Source organism: Notolabrus celidotus, chromosome 17 (assembly GCF_009762535.1).
Source record: "Notolabrus celidotus isolate fNotCel1 chromosome 17, fNotCel1.pri, whole genome shotgun sequence".
In the NCBI taxonomy this organism is placed as follows: domain Eukaryota; kingdom Metazoa; phylum Chordata; class Actinopteri; order Labriformes; family Labridae; genus Notolabrus; species Notolabrus celidotus.
In genome coordinates this window covers 25,150,286-25,162,713 of record NC_048288.1, presented here as the reverse complement: position 1 = coordinate 25,162,713, position 12,428 = coordinate 25,150,286, and positions in this window count along the sequence as shown.

Here is a 12,428-nt window from a genome sequence, read left to right as displayed (position 1 = left end):
GTGTGTGTGAATGGTTGTCTGTCTCTCTGTGTTAGCCCTGTGATAGGTTGGCGACCTGTCCAGGGTGTACCCTGCCTTCTGCCCGAAGCCAGCTGGGATAGGCTCCAGCCCCCCGTGACCCCTAACGGGATAAGCGGTCAAGATAATGGATGGATGGATTTTCCACATTGTAGATTAATACTGAAGACATCAAAACTATGAAATAATCTGGTTTTGCCATAATCTGGATTACAACAGTAGTCAAATAGAGCTATCCATTGTGTACTAACCCTACCTCTGAACAACACAACTGATGGTCTCAAACACATTAAGAAGGCAAGTCATTCTACAAATGAACTCTTGACAAGGCTCATGTTAATTAGAAACCATTCCAGGAGACCACTTCATGAAGCAGACAGAGAATACCAAGAGTGTGCAAAGCTGTCATGAAGGAAAAAGGGGGCTACTTTACAGAATCTAAAATATAAAACATATTCTGGTTTGTTTAACACTTTTTGTTAATTAAATAATTCCGTAAATGTTCTTTCGTAGTTTTGATGCCTTCAGTATTAATCTACAGTTTTTAAAATAATTCAAATGAATTAAAAACGTTGAATGAGAAGGTGTTTTCAAACTTTTGACTGGTAGTGTATATTTAATGGCTACAGAGAGAGAGATGGTGAATGATTAAATGAGAGAGGAAGTTAAGAGAGCATGAGGGTAAATACAGAAGGAAAACTGAGAAAGAAGACACATTTTCCATTTGCGTCACAGTGGTTAGACTCTATTGAACTAATGAAGAAATCAGCAACTCTGTGCAATTCTGCAAAGGTACCGTATTTGTTTGTGTTATTCTACGCATTGTATGTATGCCTGCTGTACTCATCTGTCCATCACACTTAAGCTTTCTCAAAGCTCATACACACTGCAACGTGCGCTAGTTCACAGGTTGGCAATTACCCTTGGTGTCTTCAAACCATTCCAGGAGACCACTTCATGAAGCAGACTGAGAGAATACCAAGAGTGTGCAAAGCTGTCATGAAGGAAAAAGGGGGCTACTTTACAGAATGTAAAATATAAAACAGATTCTGGTTTGTTTAACACTTTTTTGTTAATTAAATAATTCCATATATGTTCTTTCATAGTTTTGATGCCTTTGGTATTAATCTACAGTGTTTCAAATAATTAAAATAAATACAAACCCTTGAATGTGAAGGCGTTTCCAAACTCTTGACTAGTAGTGTATGTTGAATCTGACCAGGATTTATAAATGACAGAGTAGACACGGGAGAGTGAATTAAACTACTGATATGTTTTAAATTATAATACAATGATCGTTCTTTATCATGAATAATCTGCAGTATAATGTTTGTTTTTACTCATTTTGGCAGGTGTGTGCCTCAGCATTAAGGGTATTGTGGGACTAATCCATCTGATGCCAAAACACAGACTCCTACACTGCTTTTAAATACACCCATCATTTACTCTAATCAGTTCGCAAAAAGGCAGTTTTTAAAACTGAAACAGTTTAAAGATAAATTAATTAACTTAAAAACTTTTACTTTAATATGGCATGGCGGACACTTGATGCAGACTGTGTAAGTGATTGCAGTCAGAAGTGGTAATAGCTTCTGCGTACCACAGTGTGGTGCTCAGTGACCACAGAGTGAGCAGTGCCCTTTAACACACACTCTCAAACACACACTCCTCACTGACTCCATGCTCCTCACTGACTCCATGTATGAGGAGAAGAGATTGACTCTGTCTTGACCCGTCATTTCAAACCAAATTAACACTTGATGAATTTCCCCTTTTGTTATAACAAGCGCTCGTCTTGGCCGCGGCTCAAATCTTGTCTGACAGCGCAGCTCCCACAACTCAAAGTAATGACGGCAGCCTATCTTCCCCTGTTAGATGAGCTGCATAAATACAGACACAGCTCATTAATAATTCTGTCACACAGGTAGGCTACGGAGAAAACGGGGACACACTTTACAGCTCCAGCGCTCCAAAGTCCCAGAACTCATCGGCTGCACAGGCCCCGATAGGCATGTTTGCAAACTATGTGCTTAAAAAACTCAGAGCTTAAGACCTTGGTGTGAACGCAAGTGCACAGGAATCCTGCTTTGACTCATCTTTTGCAATCTTTTGTAACAAAAACTCTTTTGTGTCTACCAGTGTATGTCCCTCAATTATATAATCATCACTTCTGCGACTTGTTTACCACTTCTCGTTCCTCTACCAAGGCTACAGGTTAATGAAGAAGTGCGAACAAGCCACAAGGAGTTGTCAAGGTCAGGAATGCACTTCAAACCAGCTGCTATCTGCTTAAGACAGCCCCTCCTTGTGTGCATAGAGCTTCTGCTTGTCAATTTTTCCTCCGAGACATCGAGCAGACAGCTGTGTGTTGCACTTCCTGTCTCTCAACAGCTGCAACAGACGTTTGGTCATCCTTTCAGCTGAGTGCAGTTTGCACCTTTTCTCACTCACTGTATAAGGTTTCAACAATCCAACTCTTATGCAAAGTGAGAGTCAGACTCACCAGGTGCTTTAATGAAATCCTCTCTTAATATGCAAAATATTCAGGACACTTTTTATAATGAGGTCAGCTGAGGTAGAAGTCATTATCCTGCACTGATTTCCTCTAATTAAATCTATAGCAGCCACAAAGGAGGAGGTGCAGATAAAGGAGGTGAAGCTGAGTTTGAGGAGAGAGTTTTTAAGCTTTCAGATAAGTCAGATTGTGCAGAACAGACTGCAGAAGTATCAGGACTACCGTATGCACCAGATGTTTGGTTTTTAATCACTGCATCTCCAATTAAACACATGTCTGCATGTGGATCTTTCGTCAGGAAGAAATCTGTGCCCTCTCAGCAGCAGAATAATCCCTCTAACTGCCCCCTCATGCCCAAAAATAGCACACAGGCTTAAGGTCTAAGAAGGCCAAGTGGCCACTTTTGTCATGCACCAGTGCTCTAAACTGTGCTCCGAGTACCTTCCGATGGTTACGGCCCGGCTGTAAACTGTGTCTGGATGGTGTCAGAGAGGTTACTTGTAGCTGCGGCTAATGCAAAGTGTTGACTGCAATAAACTTGAGGTAGTTAACCGGGGCCGTCACGTGAGGTGCGACCTTTACCGCGTGGAGGAGCCCAAGGCTGGGTCCTGTCCTCCAGCTGTGAGTCAGTATTCCACGCTAACAACTGGAATGCCATGAATCACGGACCCCTCTGCTCCGCGGCGTAATTGGCAGGGAAGGCCTTGTGAGTAAGACAACGGAGGAACGAGGAAGGATGGGGGGCAAACTAGCGTGAGAGAGGCGGGGGAGACGGAGGGAGAATAAAAGCAGAGTCAAATGAGGGAATGTGAGATATAAACACATGAGAGAGCAAGAGAGCGCTCAGGGCGAGGTTATGGGCTGTTTTTAATGTTATTTTGTTTATACTGTCCATCTTCATTCGTGGGGGAATAACTCCCAAGTGAGTCTGTCACTGTGATTCTTAATTCGCACGCTAAGCAGAGGGAGTCAGAGGGGTCGCACTGCAGAGCCCGGCAAGCTTTGGCCCACAAAAAAAAAACCCTTCCGGGGGTCAAAGTAATTATCACAGCATGTGTAATCGCCAGTCACAAACCATTACACACAACCTTTCATTGTCTGGATTGTCTCTTGTCTGCCGGCCTGCAGTGCATATTGATGATTACGGCGCAAATTAAGAGACAGGCGTGATCGCCCGGATCAATTATTATGGAGTGTTAAAGGGCAGATTTTCCATTCCGGGGGTCTGTGTCAACCCCGTCACACAGGTCTGTCTGTTTAGCTGATGCTCTGTGTAAAGGTCGCTCTGCAGTGGTCTCTGTTACAGAGAAACTGCACACCTGGCAATAACACACGGTTTCCTCGTTGAAGTATTATCTCGCAGCATGCACAAGTGGAGCATCTGTACGAACACTAATCCTGCACAAAAGGCTCGTTACTCTTGATGCACGTTGCTGCGACTCTCACAGATAAAGTCAGAGTGAAGCCTCTTTAGTTAATGTGCTTATTCAAAATATGTTAATCAGAACAGGAAGCGAGTGGATATGAAGGGTTCTGTTTTTTGCATTAAAAGAAAGTCTCAAATTTCCACCAATGATTTGTTAATTCAAACTCATCCTGTGTGCATCAGCATGCACTAAACGTGAACCTCTCCATGGTAAACAGCCATCTCTGATTATGCATAGGGAACAATTATCCGGCTCCGTTCTTCTTCACTGGGCCAAAGCCTCTCCCCCCTCGCTCTCCGTGTCTCTCTATCTCTTATGTAGATGGATGTAATATTAATGAACACATCTTAGCCAGGATGCTTGTTAGGCTTCAAGCTAATCCTGTTAGTTTGAAGCCTCACTCACTGTCCCTGCTGCTCGGCTCAGACCGGCCTCTCCATCAGTCTATTTACTAACTGCTGTGAAAAGGAGAAGGGACGGAAAGCTTCAGGGATCCTCGGTCAGCTAAAGGGGAGAAATGTAGCCACAGACTCAGAGGATGCTGCTTGGTCAGATGGAAGATATGAAGACAGGGATGAAGATGGATGTGTCTCCTGCTTACTGACGCGTGGCAGCTTCAGTGTTGTAATTCAGATCCTGTCATGACCGAGGGTTACCTCTGAAGAATTTATCGCTTTACTACCTTAAAAACTAATTAGCTGTAATGCAGTGTTTCTAAGTTATTAATATGTTTACTCTTTGGCTTTGTTTATTAGCTCTGCTTTCTAACAGAACTAAAGGTTTATGCGTAAATATGAACTAATTACAGTATTTCATTGATTTTATCAAGAGCCCTATATATCAAATAATTTAAGTGAGTATTAAAGGGCTGTGCATTAATTAATATGTTTTGCCAGAAAGTAATTCAAACACACAAACAATCTTTAGTTTATCACCCTATAGTGTTAAGTAGAAGTACAACTCCTAAAAACTAAATCGCAACACTTTCTGCAAACATTCAATTTATAAGACACACTTTTGACACCTTTTAATTCAGTGGGTAGTGAAGTATTGATTTGTTTTATTTTATTTAAAAGGTGGCGCTGTACTAGCTAGCTAAAGTTTTGATCGAGAACAGATGCCATTCTGACTGCCAGTACACCTGCCACCATCACTCACAGCATGAGACCTGAAATTCGCCCCAATTCAATGTGTATTACAAATACACCTCCTGTTTTGAGATAACAAATTGACAAAAAGTTCCCTGAGTGTCCACTTGAGGCTGGCTCCAGAAGCACCGAAAACCACATACACACCCATTCATAAAAAGCTTATCTTTACAGCAAAAAATAAACAACCTGGTGCAAATTCCTGTTTTCTCCACAGACTGTATAAATAGTGGACGTAGTATCCGTTACGTCACCCATCTGTTCCTTAGCACTGTTTTGAGGCCAATCATTGGCGGGAGACATATTGATAATGCTGAACTCAACCAAACTTAGTGTGAGGTAAAGAGGCGGGCTTTGAGCCTCCTAGCCAACAGCTATGTGTTCCCGCCTGTGAGTCAAGTCAGTCGTGTCCTTAAGTGGGCAAAATTCGTAATCTTAATATCTTCTGAACCGCGTTAGAAAAAAATTCTCCCCCTGTACAGTGTGTGCCAAATAGAGAAATGATCTACGTAGAGCCAAGCTGTTTTTTGGAACCAGCCTGTAAACATGTTTATTAATGCATCAAAGATTGTCTTTTTTTTTAATTGGAGTGTATTGGGTTTCAGGTGTTTCTGCAGCCAGCCTCAAGTGGATGCTCGATGAACTGCAGTTTACAACACTTCCGCATGGGCTTCATATTTCGAGACCGGAGGTTGCTGCTTGCAGTCTACCTCATTTTCTCTTCTTTGCCTCATGCTAGGTCGACTAAAGTTAGGTTCAGTCAGCATTTCCAATATGACAACTGCCAACGATAGGCTTCAAAACTCTGCTTCATGAACAAATGGGTGATGTCATGGAGTCTACAACCATATATGGACATTAAAAGATACAGGTTTCTTTTATGTTTTGTTAAGATCAATCACTGACATGATATGAAAAAGTTATATTCAACCATGTTTTAAAGCCACCACTGTCAGACTGTTAATTTCTATCTTAGAGTCCTGAAACCAACATACAGACCATGACGACACAGTAGGCGACATATGACTCCTACACAATTAGCTCACAATTTTGGGGCCAATGTTGCCTATGTTTAGTATTGACATCGAACATTTCAACTTAATATTTGGTTATAAAATATGAAAAGGGCATGTTATTACCTCTTAAGATAAATATTCCATCATAAATCAAGAAGCATGTGTATGAACAATTCACAAAAAAGTCAGTCATGATATGTTAGCTGTATAAAGCAATGTCTTGTGTTCTTATAGAGGTACTGAAAAGACCCAGTGGTTCCATATGGACCTCTAAAATAACATAAAGATATGTTTGTTTTACCCTTTTTACAAGAGGCTCAATGAAGCTGGCTTTTAATCGTGTTTACTTCTAATAAGGTGACAGAGTGTGGTGGATATACTTGTATTAGAATGAAGTGTGCTTTGATATGAAGCGCCTTTCATCTGAGAGAGATTACGAAGATATTTTATTTTATCACTGCTAGCTTAATTTAAATATTTCGAACAGACGCACTGTGGAAAAACTTCAAAAGCAACTCTGTTTAAATCAAGACTGTTTACTGTGCTATAATAACAATAATCCATTTTAAAGAACTCTCTCTTCAAAGCCTGTTCAGCTGGTAAAGACCACTCATAAAAAACGTATCAAAATGAAAACCTGTTCCTTTTAAAGCCGGGGTCTTTTGTGCTTGATCACTCTGGAAACAGAAGTCTGATTCCTGCTGTGTTGTATCACACATGTCACCTAATCCTGTATTCAGTATGTAGCGTTAGCCTTCACATGAAGAATATAGGAAGAGGGGATGTTTAAATCTGGTGTTTTTATTATGACTGAATATCCAGAGTGATATCAGATGGCTGTGGAGGGGATCATGTGTTTTCCCATACTAGGCTTTGTGCGTGCTGAAGAGCAGGTTTCTTGTTTTGCTTGAGGGCACCTAACACATTGAACACATGGGTTTTTAGCTCCATATTACAACCCGCTAGACCACCAGTCCACTATCCTGCTGCACAGAAGAGATTTTTTTATTTTAGGAACTGAAATTTCTGGGAGGTTGCTCTATGGCAGAGGTGAGGGTGAGTGCAATTTTATCAAAATTAATGATATCGCTCCAATTAGTCATCATCCAGGTGATTAAATAAAATCTCTTACTGTACAATCAGAACTGTGGTCACAATGAACACACGCACGCATGCACGCACGCACACACACGCACACACAAAAACAAAAACAAGCCTGTTTTCTGAATTTTAGACACGAGCATATGCCGCCCGCCCACACACTCGCACACAACTTCCACACACATGCAAACACACACAGAGCTTTCTGGAGCCCACTGAGCCCTGCGCTCTGACTCTGATTCACAGCTCAGTGTTTCTCTGTCTCCTGAACCCAGGTTTCTAATCAGAGAATTAGCTGCAGTTCCTCCTGCCAAAATCCACACAGTAATCCATCTCACTTTGTCCACACTGTGGCTCATGCCCCTCTAAAGCATTTGTCAGAATGCATGAAAGAGAGAGAGAGAGCGAGAGAGAAAGAAAGAAAGAAAGAGAGGGAGAAAGAGATCCTGGCAGCCGGGGAAATGTGCTTTCCTGGTTTCCTGGGTGGCTTTATTAAAGCCTATTAAGTGCACAATGAGAATCTTTAAATTTCTTCAGCATTGTTCCCACAAAAGAAACAACGGTCTTATATTCTGAATACATTACAGCTCGTTGAAATCCTCGGCTTCTTGGCTATACTGTTGATGTTATTGTATTCCTGCGAGCCTGCATGCGCACTGCTCCGTACCTGCTGTTATGGATGTTTTTTGTCCAATGCTGGGTCAGGCCAACTGTGCATTCAACGTCCAGCTCGGTCTCTCTGAGTGTGATTAATGAGGGAGTAGACGGACAACCAGGGTGCATTCTAATCACCCACAAGGACAAGAAGAGATATGGAGAGGGAGGAAGAGAGGAATATGAGAACAAAGACGGACAGAGAGAGAACGAGATCATGTGTGGAAGTGTTGTCACTCTGGTTCAAATCCTTTTTTCCCCCGAATGGAGGACAAACCCAGATTCTCTTTTGACATCTGCAAGCATGCATTGACCCAAACATACAAGTGCACACACACACAAACGCTCTGAATGCTCTCACAGCCTCACACAGGCAGCAAACACGAGGACATGAAAGACACAGAGGAGGCCTTATGGGGGTTAGCTTTGGCACGGCTCAGTCCAGTGGATCACAAAGAATTGGCCCTTCTAGTTGCATACTGCAATACCCACAAGGCCTCTCTTCCCCTCGCTCATGACTCTTCATGCCTCTGAACCTGGCTCTCAAAATAAAGTTACTGAGCTGTGCAGTTATTGTAGACATAGTTGGAATTATCTATGCAAATTTCAAAGTGAAAGCGAGCCTGTGAATACTAATGGGGAGTGATAGAGAGAATTACAGCAGCCAGGTGGAGAAGATGCAGGAGGATTGGTTTGGCTCAACATTAAAGAAAAAAATCCCCCTTGGGTATTCACTTATAATGTTAAGCCTGTGATATTCAGAGAATTGGAGGACTTTGGAGTATTTTGTTGGGAAGTGTTTCAATTTATTTTACTGCCTCATCTTTTCCTGAGAGTAAGATATTTCCTTTCTTATTTTAGAAGGCTTTGGAATCTTACAACATAACGGTGAGTCAAGTGAGACTTGTGATCAACACTTCATTTTGACTCAAAGCTATAGTTTTGGAATTTGGATGAATTACTTTTTCACAGAGAAAAGGAAAACAACATGCCAATCTTTGTGCTTAGAGGCTAAGCTAAACGGGAGAGGCTGCAGCTTTAACAGACTGATATGCAAATGGTGCCATTATTCTTGAGTTAGTTTGGCAGGATAGTCTTCAGTTTGACTATGTTACATTTAATTTGCTATTCCCTCCTATTACCTTTTGGTCTTTATGCTAAGCTAGGCTAACCAATTCCTGGCTGCAGCTCAAACAGACTTGCAATGATATAACTTAGGCAGGCGAAATCAACCAATCAATCTTTATTTGTAAAGCCAAATCACGACAAACGTTATCTTAAGAAGCTTTTACAAACATAGAAGGTCTAGACTATATGTTAAAGTATTAACAGAGACCCAACACCAAGACAGGATAAGACTCAGTCATACCCCACCTTAATCCACCATGAACATTGCACCTTGCAGTATTTAGCTAGTTACAGCAGCGAGGACAAACTTCCATTTTTTTTAATGTTATGTTTTTGGGCATTTTCACCTTTAAAGGACAGGACAGCTGAAAAGAGACAGGAAACATGGGGAGCAGAGCTTAAGGCTGATTTATACTTCTGCGTAGAATCGATGGCGTAGCTTACACTGGGGGTCTGCGTAGCTCCAGTACTTACGCAGAGGTCTACACACGTAGCTGGCGTGCAACTCCTCAAATGTAACTAGGCGTAGAATCGATGCAGACTGCAAGCCCTGTGATTGGTCCGCTCGGCGGCTTTGTGTTTCCCGCATTTACAGCACTTCCTGGATCCCGAACATCGGCCATGTATTTCATCTCCAACTCTCCATTCTTCCCTGTAATCATGTCAGTATGATAAACAGCAACATGTATCAGCTGTAGATTAACATAACACGCTCTGAATCTCTGTGGAAAAGTAAACCGAGATCGTAGCGGGCCCGGAAGCAGGCGGCCGGCTATCGGAGAGACCACACTGCCCTCAAGAATATTGGCTGAGAATTGTTGCATGACACGGACACATCAACGCACAAGTATGTGGTGCTCATGTCCGCGTCAGCCCCTGCTGTGTAGGGGCGACGGAGAAGTATAAATCAACCTTTAGACTGCTAGGCCAAAGGTGTCCCGAAAAACGTCCTTTTAACAGGCAGAAACCTCGAGCAGAATCAGACTCATGTTAGACAGCCATCTGCCTTGACCGAGTTGGGATAGAAGAAGATGAGAGAGAGAGAGAGAGAGAGAGAGAGAGAGAGAGAGAGAGAGAGAGAGAGAGAGAGAGAGAGAGAGAGAGAGAGAGAGAGAGAGAGAGAGAGAGAGAGAGAGAGAGAGAGAGAGAGAGAGAGAGAGAGAGAGAGAGAGAGAGAGAGAGAGAGAGAGAGAGAGAGAGAGAGAGAGAGAGAGAGAGAGAGAGAGAGAGAGAGAGAGAGAGAGAGAGAGAGAGAGAGAGAGAGAGATGAGAGAGAGAGAGAGAGAGAGAGAGAGAGAGAGAGAGAGAGAGAGAGAGAGAGAGAGAGAGAGAGAGAGAGAGAATAGTGCTGGCGTCAAGCTATTGCCGCTGGAGTCCAACACGTCCAAAAGAATGAAAGTGTCAATTTATTTTGATTTTGTTACCCTTTGACAGAGTATTTTCTCCATTTCCAAACTTTATGCTTAGCTAAGCCTATCAGTTTCTGTCTTTTTCTCTAAACAGTCTGATCTGACCGCTTTGTCTTTCCATTAATCTATTTACTTATCTTTGACAAGACAATGAAAGAGTCTGTCTGTGTTTATGTACCTTAACAAGCTCTCTGAACGTTTCACTTGACGTTAGCGGGATGTAATGGAGTTAGACTCTTTATTTTACCTCTAGGATGGTAATGCTTCAATGCAAAAAAAAAGGAACCATTAAGATAGTATTATGTAGTTAGCATCAGACAGAAACTCAGGGCAGTAATTTACAAAGCAAGTTTGGGGTCCAAAGATCTTACCCTTGCTTGGTGCTGTGTTGTGTAATAGTTCTGATAGTAGTCAGATGGCTTGGTTTAAATTGATGATTCAATGTAATTGGGTGTTATTGTAGTGCAAACTATTAATGTATACTTGCATATGAAAACAATTATGTTGTCCAGTGATGGCACACAACCATTCCCTGGGAAAACATAGCTCTAAACCAAAAGCAGTAGGAGTGGCTACACCATAACCTACAACCATAATTTAGGATTGATGACAACTTTACAATGGAAAGCTCTTAATCTTACACTATAATAAGCTTCAGCAAGAAGGAAAAACCGGGCGTCAAATATTCCCAAAAGATACTGCACCAACTGCTTTTGGCAAGCCATCAATAAAAATCTGCAAATACAACATATGCCCCCAGAAGGTGTGCTTTTACCCTGCCAAGATTTTCAAGAACACAACCACTGTGGCGAGCAGCTCCCCCCTGCACGCTCTCTCTCTGCCTGTCCCTGCTCAGTCTGCTGCTTCCTCCCACTATAGTTCCCTCTCTGCATCCTGTGCTCTTTGCTATGCATCATGTTGGCCCAAAATGACGATTGATTGCAGTGCCACTGCCTTTGTAATCCGCTTAGGACGGATTTTGCATCTAAATCACTTTATTATTTATGTGCCCAACTCTTGCCAATGCCATTTGGAGGCAGTATGATTGGTGATCCATCACACATTATCCTTCAGTGTGGTCGTTAATATTGTAATGGGACGGACCTTCACCGTGAAGCTTCCAGGTGGAAAGGAATGCAGATGTCTTTTGGGAAGGGTCCTGAAAAGCAGGATTCAGTAGAAGGGGTGATTTTCAGGTGTGCTCGATACTACATGGACCCTCCAGAGATGTTGTTAGTCTGCCCTCTCTCTGCCATTAACCTCTCCGTCTCTAACTCTGCTCCCAGGTCGCACAGCAGCTTGTGTCTTCATACATGGCTTCTCGGAAAAATATCGAATGCTATTCTTTCGTTGTCCTGCTCCATCAGGACTTCAATCACCACCTGCCAATCACACATATGCTGCCTTCAGGCGCACATATAAGCACACTATGCCACAATGGAGCGAACTCTGGGAGAAAAACAAGGACAGATAGATGCTCAGCTAGCCAGGTGAAGAGGAGGTGTTGATGCTTTGGTACTTTTTTGATTCTACGCAATTAAAACAAAAGAAAAGTTAGTTTTCCTTTTCGTGATTACCAAAATAACTGAACACTGATTTAGTTTTTTCTCCCAATGCCAATTCTGCGACCTCGACTTGAGTATCAGCCAAAATAAGCATCCCTCCGAAACCAGCAGGACTAAAACAACACATTTTGGATGGAAAACACTGATTTCTCCAATTTTGCTACTCCTGGAAAAACTCCAAAATTTAGATTTACAATCAGAAGTTTGGAGTTTTGAAGTTTTTATTATTATTGGGTCATGCATACAATCATATGCCCAGCCTGCATGGGCTGACAAGACACCATACATTGGTGCAGTACAGGGTCAGAGTGCACACCACGATCACACGGGACTTCCACCAGATCCGTGTCCAGTCCTTTTCTGATCCGCTGCGGTCCGGCTCCATGTGCTCTCGCCCGTCAACACCCACTGCGTTTTCGGAACGCAGCATGGAGCAGGACCGCTGGA